Below are 18469 nucleotides of genomic sequence, written 5' to 3' on the forward strand. Positions count from 1 at the left end.
TTCATTTTCCTGTGATTGTCTCAATGAAGAATTTCCCAAGAGGACATAAATGAGGATGCTCAGAACATCACTGTTTGTGGCACTGTCATGCCCAGCAAACATAGATGTCCTTGAAAGCAGGAAGGGATTGGATGAGAAAACTGGTGTGTACATTCTAAAGGGATATTGCTACTCCATTAGAACTAAAGAGAAGCCAGGTAGTGGTGGTACATGCCTTTAGGCCCACCACTCAGGAGGGAGAGACAGGCAGAACTCTGGGAGTTTGAGCAATTATCATGATGAATTTTATTTCAGACCAACAAATGAATTAGAGCAGCAGCAGCATTTATTTCTCAAAAACACATGATTCAAAAACACCAGAATAGAAGATGTGTTACAGGGAAGGAAATGTGTGCCAGCAATACCACACACACACACACAAACACATACACACACACACACACACACACACACACACACAAACAAAATAAAAACCCTTTAAAATAGTAAAAAAAAAACAGTGAGGTCAGTGTTCAACTGTTGAATAAAAGTAGACATCCATTAGTCTACAAAAGCTTCCAATATATCCCAAACTCTGTTGCTAAGAAAAGGGCAGCCAGAAACATACTCTAAAGTTTTTGAACCTAGGAGGCTCTGGAGGGGAGGTATTGGCAGAGGGATTTAATAAAAATCCATCATACACTTATATAAAATTTTCCAACAATAAATAGAAAAAATGTTCTAAAGAAAATCAGTCACCTCTCATGACAAATTTAACAGGTTGGGAGGTACTTATTCATAAAGACCTGGTTTTGTTTGTTTATAGGAGATTGGCCAGCTAAAGAGTCCTAAATTTGATCAAATCACTTTTATAAATATTTTCAGAATGATAATATAATGTTCCCTAAGAGATAAGGGAAACCAGAATGATCCACTGAGTAGGGGTGACACAGGGAAGAATTTGGAGAATGGGGCTTCCAGCCACGTCTTTCTCTGCAATGAGCATTGACTGAAGGAAAGAAAAGTTGTTTGGGAAGTAGCTCTTGAAGAAGCTCACCAAGAGCCTCCTGTCTCCTGACAGACTCTCTTCCTTTGCAATCACAGTGCCCCTCTCCCCCGCGAGGTATCAAGGTGGTGCATTCTGACTTCTCAGGTACATCCTGGTTTCTCTGGAAGCCCACCCCTCAACCCTGTGCCCAGTACCCAGAGAGGTCAGAGGTGGTGATATATGATGCTGGAAAGGTTCATAATGGCTGGTGAGGCTGTGCTGACCAATCAGGGCTGAAGGGTGTGGCCCTGCATTGTTTGGCAGGCTAGATCACTGGGGTGCAGAGAGCTGTGGGTCAGAACTCTCTCTGGTAGGCTCCGTTATGGATGTTAGTGAGGAGACAGTGGAGCCTAATACACATTTAGAACCTTCAACCTCAGAATACCAGCAAAAGAATGCCGTGAATTCCAGTCAGGATTATCCCTGCACACCTGGCACAGCTGCAGGTCAGCCGATTTCGGCAAGTTACGGAAAGGTGAGACGACTAGATCAAAGTATCCTTTCTTCGTCATTTAGCAGTTTCCCTTCCCTGGGACTCTTGTCTCTCCGTGGCCTGGCATGGATTTCCTCCTCAGCCCACACCTTTTCCTCACAGTGTCCCCTTCACATGCTTATCATCACTGTGCTGTCCTTGCAGGTTCAAAAGACTTTTAAGAGGCGAAGAAGACCAAGGCGGCGCAGGAGGCTAAGGAGGAGACTCCCTGAGAGGAACTTGAAAAACCTTGTGAAAGATGTGGGTATGCCTTGCCCTAAGTGCTACCATCTGCTCAGCGTGGAACTGTGCAAGAATGATCCTCGTCAAGAAGGGGTCACAATGAGCACAAGAGTAACTACTGGGGACCTGACCAGCTCATGGAGTCAGCATGGTCAAGACCTCTTAACTCATCAGAGGTCTTGATGCTGGCTGAGTCATGGCCAGTCATGGATATTGGTACTTCCATTGACAGTTACCAAAGAGTCCTCTTGTGGTACCCCAAATAAAAGCAAAGATATGTGAGCAGATGAGTTTCCTGTGGTGTGTGGTGGGTACATGGTCTGGTAAGAGGGGGACATTTATTTCTACAGGTCTGGAAGCCTGACGACTGGTCTACCTATAGCATGGTGAGGAAGGATCCATACTACAGTTGGCAACCATGCAGAAGACCGGCTTGCTTCTGATGCTTTACTTCCTGGGAGAGGATGTGGTGGTAGAAAGGATGTTTGGAAGGGCAGTGTATGTTGTCTGCTTGTAGTGCAGGTCACAAAGCTGGGGGAATGGTCTACAGGGAGTTTTAAATGTACATATCTGCCATACACAATATCCTTACTTTGGGTGTTTCCCAAAGTTTATCTTTAAACTCAGATGGAAAATCCTCTGGTATGGGTCTCTTCATTGCTTTATCACGTTACTGATTTCATCAAAAACAAACATAAGAAGGGGGATGGACATGAAACTTTTAAAGATAGAGTTGTCAATGGAAGACTAAACTGATGTGTTTCCATTTAAAGTGCTGAGACAAGCTACCATGATTATAAACAATGTGGAGGCAAGAGTTCATTTTAGCTTACTGTTCCATGGCTTAGTACATTGCTCGGGGAATTAAGGACAGGAACACAAAACAGCAGGGGAACCTGGAGCCGGGAGCTGATGCAGTGTCCATAGAGGTGTGCTGCTTGCTGGCTTGCTCCTTCCTGTCTTCTCAACCTTCTTTCTTATAGTATCCGGTGCCACCCGCCCAGAGGACAGCAACACCTGCAATGGCTTGGGATTTCCCATACGAATCACTAATTAAGAAAATAAACTACAATCTTGTTCATCAATCACACCTACAGTTTTTCTCAATCTACAGACCTGCTTCTCTTGAACTATTTTCCTCTTTGTTGGTTTGTCTCGTTCAAAGTTTGTGGTTTATATATTATTTCGTTAAACTATTTGAAAATGAATGAATGAATCAATGAATGAAAACCTAGCCACCAGGAAAAAATTCAGCAACAGAACTTTCCCTTACACTTATACCAACGATGAAAGGCAAAAATCAATTTTCTCCATGCACTGGTTATACTAACGATGCCAGGACAGGCATCATGTTCAGGATTATGTGCCCAGCATATAATCGAATTTCCCAGGTATTGTTGTGTGCTATTTTATTTGGTTACACTTCGTTGGGTTTTTGGTGGGGTATGTATTTGTTTTCTTGTTTTGGCAGAATTTTCTTTTCAAATAGTTTTTTTTTCTGTGTTTGGCTCTTTTGAAAAATAACCTAAATGTGAAAGAGGAGGGATGGGGAGGTATTTGGAAGAACTTGGTGGAAGGGAAGAATATGATGAAATATAATTAAATTTCAAAATTGTTTTAAATAATATAAAATAGAAAAAAGGAATATAAATTGTGAAATTCTAAAAAAAAGAGTGAATCCATCTTTCTAGCTGACTCTAGCATATATGTACTTGACCGAAAACTTGCCAGCACAATTGACCTACTTTCAGCTAAATGCATGATCACAACACAATCCAACTACAACCCTACCTTTATCATTTTCTCCTACATGGCATGTTAATACTAAAATTACAGCATGAAATATAGATCAGCTTTTTCAGGAACACAATGGTCAAAATTTCAACACCTTAAAGATTAGTCACTTTAAATATCCAAAGTCTTATTCAGAGTTTGAAGTCTCTAAGAAATACAAAAGTATCTCTAATATAAAATCTATAAAATCTTCACCTGTGGCAATCCTATAAAACACCTACAACAACAACAATAAGAACACCTTTCTTATTCTGTGGGGGAATAACTAGGCTAGCCATCAAATGCACTTCACAATTGAAAGTATTTTACTAATGATCTTGCATTGTTTGGGATTTGCTTCTGACTAGGCTGTCATCCTGAATCCTTTTTCACACAAATTCCAGCATCCCAAGAGCATGTTTTGAACACACAATGAGAACAACAAGAGCAAACAAGAGAACTGAGAGTTTTGCATTCTCGTCTCCACTCACAGGAATAGGACTAGACTGGCTGCCTGTGCTTGGGGTCTCCTGCTGCATCTTCCATCCCAGCAGGAGGAACCAACGCTCCCTACTCTCCTGCTCCACCCATGGGTCCAGGTAAACTAGAGCCCATTTTAGAGCTGCCTGTCAGTGCTTCAGGCCTACCAAGGTGGCCTCCATTTAGGTGGCAGGAGCCAGTACACCCAAGCATCCCAGTCTCTGTCTCCACCCATCCATGTGATTAAGACTATCAGGGCCTGTCTCCAGACACAATCCTGTGCTTGGGGTCTACCACTGGGGCTCCCATCCATCCCAGTGGGAGCCAAAGCACCTCAGCATCCTAATCCATTTCTCCAGCTACAAGACCAGGAAGTGGAGAGCTACCAGAACACTGGAAATGCCTACACCCACCAGAAGTGAACCCTGGTCCCAAACCCACCAGGAGAGGAAGAGGCACCTTCTGGAACACACTGCAAGAACTGATGGGAAGGAGACAATAAAAAAAACACGAGGAGCAACAGAAAACACAATATGACACCACCAGAGTACAGAGACGCTATACGAACAAGACTGGAACAACCCAACACAAATGAACCACAAGAGATTCACATTAAAAACAGCTTCATGGAATTGATACTGACCCTCAAAGAGGATATGAGAAAGTCCTTTAAAGAGATGGAAGAAAAAACTGTCCAAAATGCAAGAAATGGAAGAAAAGACAGGGGAAAAGCTGCAAGAAACAATTCAAACAGTTCAGGGGCTGAAATCTGACATAGAAACAATAAAAAAAACACAGTCTGAAGGAATGCAGGAAATAGCAAAGCTGGGAACACTGTCAGGTACTACCGATGCAAGAAAAACCAACAGAATACAAGAAATGGAAGAGAGAAACTCTGGAGTTCAAGATACACTAGGAGAATTAGATTCATTGACCAAAGAAAATTTTATGCCCAACAAATCCCTACCACAAAATATCCAGGAACTATGGAACACCATGAAAAGACCAAACTTAAGAATAATGGGTATTGAAGAATGTGAAGAAACCCACATCAAAGTACCAGAAAACATACTCAACAAAATAATATAAGAAAACGTTCCCAACCTAAAGAAGGACATGCCAATGAAGGTGCAACAAGCTTGCAGAACACCAAATAGAGTGAAACAAAAAAAATTCCCCACAAAACATAATAATACAGAATAATCAAAGAATATTAAGAGCAGCTAGGGAAGAAGTCCAAGTAACATATCAAGGCAAACCAATCAGAATCACACCTGAGTTCACCATGAAAACAATGAAAGCCAGAAGGTCCTGAATAGATATTCTACCAACATTAAGAGACCACAGATGCAAGCCCAGACTACTATACCCCGCAAAGGGATCAATCACTATAGTTGGAGAAAACAAGATATTCCATGAAAAAAATAGATTCAAGCAATACATATCCACTAACCCAGACATACAGAAAGTACTGGAAGGAAATCTCCAACCCAAGGAAGTTAACTACAACCACAAAAACATAGGCATTAGATAATCCCACCTTACCAACAGCCAAAAGAGAAAAGGGGTGGAATTCCACATACAATTCCACTAAGAACAACCATTCCAAAGCAAATGAGAACAAGCAATCAAAGGTCATTAATATCTTCAATACTAATGGTCTTAAATCACCCATCAAAATGCACAGGCTAACAGAATGAATTCGAGACAGAACCCATCCTTCTGCTGCATTCAAGAAACACAACTCAGCCTCAAAGAGTTAAGGATTGGGAAAAGATTTTCCAATAAAACTGTCTTAAGAGATGGCCTCAGTGCAGAATTCTACCAGAAATTCAAAGAACAGCTTATACCAATTCTTCTCAAAGTATTCCACACAATAGAAGCAGAAGAGCCTTTGCCAAACTCTTTCTATGAGGCTTCAATAACCTTGATCCCCAAGCCTCATAAAAACACAACTAAGAAAAAGAACCTCAGACCACTATCCCTCATGAACATTGATGCAAAAATACTCAATAAAATACTGGCAAATCAGATCCAAGAACACATCAAAACAATCATTCACCATGATCAAGTAGGTTTCATCCCAGGGATGCAGGGTTGGTTCAACAGACGAAAATTCATCAACGTAATCCACCATATAAACAAGCTGAAAAACAAAAATCACATGATCATCTCACTAGATTCTGAAAAAGCCTTTGACAAAATCCAACACCCCTTCATGATAAAGGTCTTGGAGAGATCTGGGATAACAGGGACATACTTAAACATAATAAAAGCTATATGCAGTAAACCAACAGCCAACATCAAACTAAATGGACAGAAACTCAACGCAATTCCTCTAAAATCAGGAAAAAAAGGGCTGTCCACACTCTCCATACCTTTTCAACATGGTACTTGAAGTTCTAGCTATTGCCATACGACAACAAAGGGGGATCAAGGGGATACAAATTGGGAAGGAAGAGGTCAAACTTACACTGTTTGCAGATGATATGATAGGTTACATCAATGAACCAAAGAACTCTACCAGGGAACTCTTACAGCTGATTAACACCTTCAGCAAAGTGGCAGGCTACAAGATCAACTCAAGAAAATCAGTATCCCTACTATATACAGATGATAAAAGGTCTGAAAGAGAAATCAGAGAAACATCACCCTTTATAATTGCCACAAACAACATAAAATACCTTGGGGTAACGCTAACCAAACAAGTGAAAGACCTGTATCACAAGAACTTAATTTTTAAAGAAAGAAATTAAAGAAGCCCTCAGAAAATGGAAAGATCTCCCATGCTCTTGGATAGGTAGGATCAATGTAGTAAAAATGGCAATCCTGCCAAAAGCAATCTACAGATTCAATGCAATCCCCATTAAAACCCCAGCACAATTCTTCACAGACCTTGAAAGAACAATAATCAATTTTGTATGGAAAAACAAAAGACCCAGGATAGCCAAAACAACCCTGTTCAACAAGGCAACGTCTGGAGGCATCACCATCCCTGACCTCAAGCTCTATTATAGAGCTATAGTCCTGAAAACAGCTTGGTATTGGCACAAAAATAGACAGGTAGACCAATGGAATCAAATTGAAAACCCGGATATTAACCCATACACGTACGAACATCTGATCTTTGACAAAGAAGCTAAAAATATACAATAGAATAAAGAAAGCATCTTCAACAAATGGTGCCGGCATAACTGGAGGCTGGCATGTAGAAGAATGCGGATCGATCCATGTTTATCGCCATGCACAAAACTTAAATCCAAATGGATCAAAGACCTCAACATAAATCCAGCCACACTTAACCCCTTAGAAGAGAAAGTGAGTGGTACCCTTGAACGAATTGGTACAGGAGACAGCTTCCAGAACATAACACCAGCAGCACAGACAGTGAGATCAACAATTAATAAATGGGATCTCATGAAACTGAGAAGCTTCTGTAAGGCAAAGGACACAGTCAGCAAGACCAAAAGGCAGCCCACAGAATGGGAAAAAATATTCACTAATCCCACATCTGACAGAGGGGTGATCTCCAAAATTTACAGAGAACTCAAGAAGCAAGTCTCCAGAACATCAAAGGACCCAATTAAAAAGTGGGCTGCAGAACTAAATAGAGAGTTTTCAATAGAGGAATCTAAAATGGCTGAGAGGCACTTGAGAAAGTGCTCAACATCCTTAGCCATCCGGGAAATGCAAATCAAAACAACTCTGAGATACCATCTCACTCCTGTCAGAATGGCTAAAATCAAAAACACCAATGACAATTTATGCTGGAGAGGATGTGGTGAAAGGGGGACACTCCTCCATTGCTGGTGGGAATGCCAACTGGTTCAGCCACTTTGGAAATCAGTATGAAGATTCCTCAGAAAAATGGGAATAAACCTAGCACAAGACCCAGCAACTCCACCCTTAGGCATATATCCAAAAGATGCCCATATATACAACAAAGTTGTCTGTTCCACCATGTTCATAGCAGCATTATTTGTAATAGCCAGAACTTGGAAGCAACCTTGATGTCCCTCAACCGAAGAGTGAATAGAGAAAATGTGGTACATTTACACAATGGAGTACTATTCAGCAGAAAAAAAACAATGGAATCCTGAGATTCGCAGGCAAATGGATGACACTAGAAGAAACCATCCTGAGTGAGGTAACCCAGTCACAAAAAGAGAAAAATGGCATGTACTCTCTCGTATATGGATTTTAGACATAGATCTGGGGAGTGCCAGCCTACAATCCCATGGCCAGAGAGTCTGGGAAACAGAAACTTCATTTAGTGGCTGATCGAAGAAGAGGCAGACTCCCTCGGTTAAGTACTGAGCTGAACTCAAGAAAGCCAGTAACAGAGAGGCAGGATTGATGACCAAACGGATTAAGACTGGGCTGGTTTAGCCCCCAGAAACAGCTGACCTGACAAAGGTTAACTCTTGAATCCCAGGCATCAGCCTGGGAATCCAGCATGGGACTGATCAAGATGCCCTGAATGTGAGTGTCAGTGAGGAGGCCTGGGTAATCTATTGAGCCTTGGGCAGCAGATCAGTACCCATCCTGAGTATACACAAGGACTTTGGACTCCCATCCAACCATGTGAGGGGCACTCTCACTCTGAACTCTTGGGGAAGGGTCTAGGCCCTGCCCTATATGAAATGACAGACTATGGACACCCCATGGAGGGCCTCACCCTCCCTGGGGAAATGAGGGGATCATGGGGGGTGTTGGGCGGAGGGCCCGGGAGGTGGGGAGGGAAAGGGAGAGGGACCTGGTACTGACTTGTGAAGCAACCTTGTTTCTTATCTGAATTTAAACTGAAAAATATATTTTAAAAAAATGGAAAAAAAAGAAAATGGAAAGATCTCCCATGCTCTTGGATAGGTAGGATCAAGGCAGTAAAAATGGCAATCCTGACAAAAGCAATCTACAGAATCAGTGCAATCCCCATTCAAATACCAGCACAATCCTTCAAAGACCTTGAAAGAACAATAATGGATTTAGTATGGGAAAACAAAAGACCCAGAATAGACAAAACAGCTTTATTCAACAGAGCAAGATCTGGAGGCATCACCTTCCCTGACTTCAAGTTCTATCATAGAGCTGTAGTCCTGAAAACAGCTCGGTAGTGGCAGAAAAACATACAGGTAGACCAACGGATATTAACCCATACATGTATGAACATCTGATAATCGACAAAGAAGATAAAAATATACAATGGAAAAAAGAAAGCATCTTCAACAAATGATGCTGGCATAACTGGATGCTGGCATGTCGAAGAATGCGGATAGATCCATGCCTATCACCATGCACAAAACTTAAGTCCAAATGGATCAAAGACCTGAACATAAATCCAGCCACACTGAACCTCTTAGAAGAGAAAGTGGGTGGTACCCTTGCAAGAATTGGTACAGGAGACTGCTTCTTGAACATAAAACTGGTAGCATAGACAGTGAGGTCAATAATTAATACATGGGACCTCCTGAAACTGAGAAGCTTCTGTAAGGCAGAGGACACAGTCAGTATGACAAAAAGGCAGCCCACAGAATGGGAAAAGACATTCACTAACCCTACGTCTAGCAGAGGGGTGATCTCCAATATTTACAAAGAAGTCAGGAAGCAAGTCCCGAAAACACCAAAGGATCCAATTAAAAAGTGGGCTACAAGCTGTTCCTCTGGCAGCATCAGGTAAACAGGCCGGCTCCCCGGCCTGTGTTCCAGTGCCTGCAGATCGCCTGGGAACTGCACAGAGCTCCCAATCCCGGCGGGAGCCAAGCACCCCAGACTCCAGATCTTCTCTCCCACCAACGAGACCAGGAAACCAGAGGAGGCAGGGAGACCAGGGGAGTAGCTGTTCCGGATCAGGTACAACAGGACCCAGCATAGGGTCCAGGGGACCAGGTAGGAGGCTAAGCGCCCCAGATTCCTGTTCTTCTTCTCCACACACGGGACCAGCATTTCGACAAGGAATAGAAGAACCACCAGATTATTGGACTTGCTAGCACCCACCAAAAGGGAACTCTGATCCCCAGACCAGTAAGGGGCTCTTTCTGCACCCACTAGAAGAAGAGATGGGAAAGAGACAATACAAAAACACAGTCAGCAACAGAAAAACAAATACGACACCACCAGATTCTAGAGACTCCACACCAGCAAGACCCCAACATTCCAATGCGAACGAAGCAGAAGAGAACGACCTTAAAAGCACTTTCATGAAAATGGTAAAGGCCCTAAAAGAGGATATAGGAAAATCCCTCGAAGAAATGGAAGAAAAAACAAACCAAAAAATGCAACAATGGAAGACAAAACAAACCAAAAAATGCAAGAATTGGAAGAAAAAACAAACCAAAAAAGGCAGGAAATGGAAGAAGAAATGAAGCAAAAAATGCAAGAAATGGAAGAAAAAACAAAGCAAAAAATGCAAGAATTGGAAGAAGAAACATACCAAAAAAGGCAGGAAATGGAGGAAGAAACAAAGCAAAAAATGCAAGAAATGGTAGAAAAAACAAAGCAAAAAATGAAAAAAATGGAAGAAGAAACAAACCAAAAAAGGCAGGAAATGGAAGAAGAAACAAAGCACAAAATGCGAGAAATGGAACAAAAAGCAAACCAAAAAATGCAAGAAATGGAAGAAAGAACAAACCAAAAAAATTCATAAATGGCAACAAATGTACGAAAAGATAAACAGAAAATTGCAAAAAGCAATGCAAACACTGCAAGGGTAGAAAACTGAAATAGAGACATTAAAAAACACGATCTGAAGAAAGGCAGAAAATAGAAAAGGTGGACAAACAGTCAGGCACTACCAATACAAGCATTACCAACAGAATAGAAGAGATGGAAGAGAGAATCTCAAGTGTTGAAAATACACTAGGAGAAATGGATTTATCAACCAAAGAAAACCTTACATCCAACAAATCCTTAGCACAAAACATTCAGGAAATATGGGACACCATGAAAAGACCAAACCTAAGAATAATGGATATAGAAGAAGGAGTAGAAATCCAACTCAAAGGGGCAGAAGGCATATTCAACAAAATCATAGAAGAAAACTTTCCCAACCTTAAGAAAGACATGCCAATGAAGGTACAAGAAGTGTACAGAACACCAAATAGAGTGCACCACAAAAAAATCCCCTCGCCACATAATAATCAAGACCCCAAACATACAGAATAAAGAAAGAATATTAAGAGCAGCTAAGGAAAAAGGTCAAGTGACATATAAAGGCAGACCTATCAGAATTACACCTGATTACTCCATGGAAACTCTGAAAGCCAGAAGCTCCTGGATAGATATTCTACCTACACTAAGAGACCATGGATGCCAGCCCAGACTACTATACGCGGCAAAGCTCTCAATCACCATAGACGGAGAAAACAAGATATTCCATGACAAAACTAGATTCAAGCAACATGTGTCCACTAACCCAGCCCTACAGAAAATTTTGGAAGGAAAACTCCAACGCAAGGAAGCTAACTACAACCAGAAAAACATAGGCATTAGAGAATCCCTCTCTACCAACAGCAAAAAGAACAAAGGGGTGAAATTCCACACATAATTCCACCAACAGCAACCATCGCAAATCAAAGAAGGATGAGCAATCAATGGTCATTAATATCCCTCAATATTAATGGCCTTAACTCACCCATAAAAAGACACAGACTAGCAGAATGGATTCGAAGACAGAACCCTTCCTTCTGCTGCATACAGGAAACACACCTCACCCTCAAAGACAGACATTACCTGAGAGTTAAAGGTTGGGAAAAATTTTCAATCAAATGGACCCAAGAAACAAGCAGGGGTAGCAATCCTAATATCTAACAAACTAGACTTTAAAATAAAATCAATCAAAAGAGATGAAGGAGGTCATTACATACTCATCACAGGTGAAACCCACCAAGATGAAGTGTTTATCCTGAACATCTATGCCCCCAATACAAAGGCATCCACATTCGTTAAAGAAACATTATTAGAACTTAAATCTCATCTAAAGCCCCACACAAGTATAGTGGGAGATTTCAACACACCACTCTCACCACTAGACAGGAATACCAGACAGAAACTCAACAAAGAAGCAAAGGGTCTAATAGAAGTAATGACCCAACTGGGATTAACAGATATCTATAGAACATTTCATCCACATAAAAAAGAATATACATTCTTCTCACCACCAAATGGAACCTTCTCAAAAATCGACCACATACTTGGCAACATATCAAACCTCAGCAGCTACAAAAAATTGGAATAACTCCATGCATCTTATCAGACCACCATGCTTTAAAATTAGAATTCAACAACAACACAAATTGCAGAAAACCTACAAACTCATGGAAATTGAATAATGCCCAACTGCACCACCCTGGGTCAAAGAGGAAATAAAAAAAAATTAAAGACTCCCTCGAATTCAATGAGAATGAAGACACAACATACCCAAACCTATGGGACACTTTGAAAGCAGTGCTATGGGGGAAGTTCATAGCACTAAGTGCTCACATGAAGAAACAGGAGAACAGTTATACCAGAGAATTAACATCACAGCTGAAAGCTCTAGAACAGAAAGAAGCAAACTCCCCCAGGAGGAGTAGATGCCAGGAAATAATCAAATTGAGGGCTGAAATCAATAAAGTAGAAACCAGGAAAACAATACAAAGAATCAATGCAATGAAGAGTTGGTTCTTTGAGAAAATCAACAAGATAGACAAACCTTTGTCCAAACTTACCAAACAGCAGAGAGTGAACACGCAAATTAACAAAATCAGAAATGAAAAGGGGGACATAACAACAGACTCTGAGGAAATCCAGAGAATCATTAGGTCATACTTTGAAAACCTGTACTCCACAAAATTTGAAAATTTAAAGGAAATGGATGACTTCCTGGACAGCTATCATTTGCCAAAACTAAATCAAGAACAGATAAGCAATTTAAATAGACATATAACCCCTATGGAAATAGAAGCTGTCATCAAAAGTCTCCCAACCAAAAAAAGTCCAGGTCCAGATGGCCTCAGTGCAGAATTCTACCAGAAATTCAAAGAACAGATTATACCAATTCTTCTCAAAGTGTTCCACACAATAGAAGCAGAAGGGTCTTTGCCAAACTCTTTCTATGAGGCTTTAATAACCTTGATCCCCAAGCCACACAAAGATACAACTAAGAAAGAGAACTTCAGACCAATATCCCTCATGAACATTGATGCAAAAATACTCAATAAAATACTGGCAAATCAGATCCGAAACACATCAAAACAGTCATTCACCAGGATCAAGTAGGTTTCATCCCAGGGATGCAGGGATTGTTCAACATATGAAAATCCATCAACGTAATCCACCATATAAACAAGCTGAAAAACAAAAATCACATGATCATATCACTAGATGCTGAAAAAGCCTTTGACAAAATCCAACACCCCTTCATGATAAAGGTCTTGGAGAGATCTGCGATAACAGGGACATACTTAAACATAATAAAAGCTATATACAGTAAACCAACAGCCAACATCAAACTAAATGGACAGAAACTCAATGCAATTCCTCTAAAATCAGGAACAAAACAAGGCTGTCCACTCTCTCCATACCTTTTCAACATGGTACTTGAAGTTCTAGCTATTGCCATACAACAAAAAGGGGGATCAAGGGGATACAAATTGGGAAGGAAGAGGTCAAACTTTCACTGTTTGCAGACGATATGATAGTTTACATCAATGACCCAAAGAACTCTACCAGGGAACTCTTACAGCTGATTAACACCTTCAGCAAAGTGGCAGGCTACAAGATCAACTCAAGAAAATCAGTAGCTCTACTATATACAGATGATAAAAGGGCTGAAAGAGAAATCAGAGAAACATCACCCTTTACAGTTGCCACAAACAGCATAAAATACCGTGGGGTAACGCTAACCAAACAAGTGAAAGACCTGTATAGTAAGAACTTTGAATCTTTGAAGAAAGAAATTAAAGGAGCCCTCAGAAAATGGAAAGATCTCCCATGCTCTTGGACAGGTAGGATCAATGTAGTAAAAATGGCAATCCTGCCAAAAGCAATCTACAGATTCAATGCAATCCCCATTAAAACCCCAGCACAATTCTTCACAGACCTTGAAAGAACAATAATCAATTTTGTATGGAAAAACAAAAGACCCAGGATAGCCAAAACAACCCTGTTCAACAAGGCAACGTCCGGAGGCATCACCATCCCTGACCTCAAGCTCTATTACAGAGCTATAGTCCTGAAAACAGCTTGGCTTTGGCACAAAAATAGACAGGTAGACCAATGGAATCGAATTGAAAACCCGGGTATTAACCCACACACGTACGAACATCTGATCTTTGGCAAAGAAGCTAAAAATATACAATGGAATAAAGAAAGCATCTTCAACAAATGGTGCTGGCATAATTGGAGACTGGCATGTAGAAGAATACGGATCGATCCATGTTTATCGCCATGCACAAAACTTAAGTCCAAATGGATCAAAGACCTCAACATAAATCCAGCCACACTGAACCATTTGGAAGAGAAAGTGGGTGGTACCCTTGAACGAATTGGTACAGGAGACAGCTTCCAGAACATAACACCAGTAGCACAGACAGTGAGATCAACAATTAATAAATGGGACCTACTGAAACTGAGAAGCTTCTGTAAGGCAAAGGACACAGTCAGCAAGACCAAAAGGCAGCCCACAGAATGGGAAAAAAATATTCACTAATCCCACATCTGACAGAGGGGTGATCTCCAAAATTTACAAAGAACTCGAGAAGCAAGTCTCCAAAACACCAAAGGACCCTATTAAAAAGTGGGCTGCAGAACTAAATAGAGAGTTTTCAATAGAGGAGTCTAAAATGGCTGAGAGGCACTTGAGAAAGTGCTCAACATCCTTAGCCATCCGGGAAATGCAAACCAAACCACTCTGAGAAACCATCTCACTCCTGTCAGAATGGCTAAAATCAAAAACACCAATGACAATTTATGCTGGAGAGGATGTGGCGAAAGGGGGACACTCCTCCATTGCTGGTGGGAGTGCCAACTGGTTCAGCCACTTTGGAAATCAGTATGGAGATTCCTCAGAAAATGGGAATAAACCTACCACAAGACCCAGCAACTCCACCCTTAGGCATATATCCAAAAGATGCCCATTCATACAACAAAGATGTCTGTTCCACTATGTTCATAGCAGCTCTATTTGTAATAGCCAGAACTTGGAAGCAGCCTAGATGTCCCTCACCCGAAGAGTGGATAGAGAAAATGTGGTACATCTACACAATGGAGTACTATTCAGCAGAAAAAAATAATGGAATCCTGAGATTCGCAGGCAAATGGATGACACTAGAAGAAACCATCCTGAGTGAGGCAACCCAGTCACAAAAAGAGAAACATGGCATGTACTCTCTCATATATGGATTTTAGACATAGATCTGGGGAGTGCCAGCCTATAATCCTATGGCCAGAGAGTCTGGGAAACAGAAACTTCATTTAGTGGCTGATCGAAGAAGAGGCAGACTCCCTTGGTTAAGTACTGAGCTGAACTCAAGAAAGCCAGTAACAGAGAGGGAGGACTGATGATCAAAGGGATTAAGACTGGGCTGGTTTAACCCCCAGAAACAGCTGACCAGACAAAGGTTAACTTTTGAATCCCAGGCATCAGCCTGGGAATCCAGCATGGGACTGATCAAGACCCCCTGAATCTGGGTGTCAACGAGGAGGCCTAGGGAATCTATTGAGCCTTGGGCAGCAGATCAGTACCCATCCTGAGTATACACACGGACTTTGGACTCCCATAGAACAATGTGAGGTGCACTCTCACTCTGAACTCTTGGGGAAGGGTCTAGGCGCTGCCCTGGATGAAATGACAGACTATGGACACCCCCATGGAGGGCCTCACCCTCCCCTCCCTGGGGGAATGAGGGGATAACGGGGGGGGGGAGGGAGGAGGGCATGGGAGGAGGGGAGGGAATGGGAGGTGGACCTGGAACTGACTTGTGAAGCAACCTCATTTCTTATCCAAATTTAAACTGGAAAATAAAATTTAAAAAAAGTGGGCTACATAACTACATAGAGAATGCTCAATGGAGAAGTCTAAAATGGCTGAGAGGCACTTGAGAAAGTGATCAATATCCTTGGCCATCCGAGAAATGCAAATCAAAACAGCCCTGAGGTAACATCTTACTCTGTCAGAATGGCTAAAATCAAAACCCCAACAACCATTTATGCTGGTTAGGTTGTGGTGAAAGGAGAACACTCCTCCACAGCTGGTGGTTGTGCCAACTCATACAGCCACTTTGCAAATCAGTATGGAGATTCCTCAGAAAAATGGGAATGAGCCTACCACAATACCCATCAACTCCACTCTTGGGCACATATCCAAAAGAGGAAAATTCATACAACAAGGACATCTGTTCCACTATGTTCATAGCAGCATTAATTGTAGTAGCCAGAATTTGGAAGCAACCTAGATGCCCCTCAAGAGTAGAGTCGATACACAAAATGTGGTACATTTACACAATGGAGTACTATCCAGCAGAAAAAAACAATGGGATCCTGAAATTTGCAGGCAAAGGGATGGCACTAGAAGAAATCCTCCTGAGTGAGGTAACCCATTCACAAAAAGAGAAACATGGCATATACTCTCTCACATATGGATTTTAGATAGAGATCTGGGGAGTGCCAGCCTACAACCCCATGGCCAGAGAGCCTGGCAAACCGAACCTTCATTCAATGGCTGATGGAAGCAGAGTCAGACTCCCACATCTAAACACTGAGCTGAACTCAAGGAATCCAGTGACAGAGAAGGAGGACTGATGAGCAAAGGGGTTAAGCCTGGGCTGGTTTAACATCCAAAAACAGCTGACCTGACAAGGGTTAGCTTTGAATCCCAGACTTAGGGCTGTGAATCCAGCATGGTAGTGATCAAGACCCACTGTATGTGGGGGTCAATGAGGGGACCTAGGCAGTCGATTGGGCCTTGGGTAGTAGATCAGTATTTATCCCTGACATATAAATGGATTTTAGAGGCCCATCCAACAATGAGAGATGCACTCTCATCCTGGACTATTGGGGAAGGGTCTAGGCCCTGCCCCGGACAAAATGAAATACTATGGATACCCCCATGGAAGGCCTCACCCTCCCTGGTGAAATGGGGGCGTGCCTAGGGTGGAACGTGGGAGGGCGTTGGAGGAGAGGAGGGAAAGGGAGAGGGACCTGGGATTGACAGGCAAAGCCCCCTTGTTTCTAATTTAAATTTAAATTTAAAAATTAAAAAGAAAGAAAGAAAAATAAATCATATGCTTATATGAAATTTTCAAATGATAAAAGAAAACATGTTATAATGAAAATCAGGCTCCTCTCATGACAAATTTAACAGGTTGGAAAGTGCTTATTCCATGCCATCTGGTTTTGTGTGTTTGTACAATATTCACCTGCCACGGTGTCTTAAATGCAATCAAATCACTTTTGGAAGTGTTTTAAGAATAATAATAGAATGCTCCCTGAGGGATAAAGGAAACACAAACCAGAATGATCTACAGAGAAGAGGTGACATGGGGAAGAGTTTGCAGAAGGGGGCTTCCAGCCACGTCTTCCTCTGCAATGAGCATTGCCTGAAGGAAAGAAAAGTGGTTTGGGAAGTAGCTCTTGAAGAAACTCACCAATAGCCTCCTGTCTCCTGGCAGACTCTCTTCCTCTACAATCATAGCCCACCCCCACCCCCCCGACGTATCACGATGGTCCATTCTTATTTTTCAGGTACATTCTACTTTCTCAGGTACCTCCTGATTTCTCTGGAAGCCCACCCCTCAACCCTATGCCCAGTGCCCAGAGAGGTCAGAAGTGGTGCTCTATGATGCTGGAAAGGCTCATAATGGCAGGCAAAGCTGTGCTGACCAATCAGGGCTGAAGGGTGTGGCCCTGCATTGTTTGGCAGGCTAGATCACTGGGGTGCAGAGAGCTGTGGGTCAGACCTCTCTCTGGTAGGCTCCGTTATGGATGTTAGTGAGGAGACAGTGGAGCCTAATACACATTTAGAACCTTCAACCTCAGAATACCAGCAAAAGAATGCCGTGAATTCCAGTCAGGATTATCCCTGCACACCTGGCACAGCTGCAGGTCAGCCGATTTCGGCAAGTTACGGAAAGGTGAGACGACTAGATCAAAGTATCCTTTCTTCTTCATTTGGCAGTTTCCCTTCCCTGGGACTCTTGTCTCTCCGTGGCCTGGCATGGATTTCCTCCTCAGCCCACACCTTTTCCTCACAGTGTCCCCTTCACATGCTTATCATCACTGTGCTGTCCTTGCAGGTTCAAAAGACTTTTAAGAGGCGAAGAAGACCAAGGCGGCGCAGGAGGCTAAGGAGGAGACTCCCTGAGAGGAACTTGAAAAACCTTGTGAAAGATGTGGGTATGCCTTGCCCTAAGTGCTACCATCTGCTCAGCGTGGAACTGTGCAAGAATGATCCTCGTCAAGAAGGGGTCACAATGAGCACAAGAGTAACTACTGGGGAC

General features: G+C 42.1%; 1 long non-coding RNA gene across 1 annotated transcript; it reads right to left on the reverse strand.

Annotated features, from left to right (window-relative positions):
* Positions 1 to 2560: 2560 nt before the first annotated feature.
* LOC121139897 lies at positions 2561 to 17751 on the reverse strand. Its single transcript, XR_005876714.1, has 2 exons — positions 17618 to 17751; positions 2561 to 2768 (listed from the first exon to the last, which is right to left on the reverse strand). It is a non-coding gene; the product is annotated as an uncharacterized LOC121139897 (long non-coding RNA).
* Positions 17752 to 18469: the final 718 nt, after the last annotated feature.

This window comes from Mesocricetus auratus, unplaced genomic scaffold (genome assembly GCF_017639785.1).
Source record: "Mesocricetus auratus isolate SY011 unplaced genomic scaffold, BCM_Maur_2.0 Super-Scaffold_100003, whole genome shotgun sequence".
Taxonomy (NCBI): domain Eukaryota; kingdom Metazoa; phylum Chordata; class Mammalia; order Rodentia; family Cricetidae; genus Mesocricetus; species Mesocricetus auratus.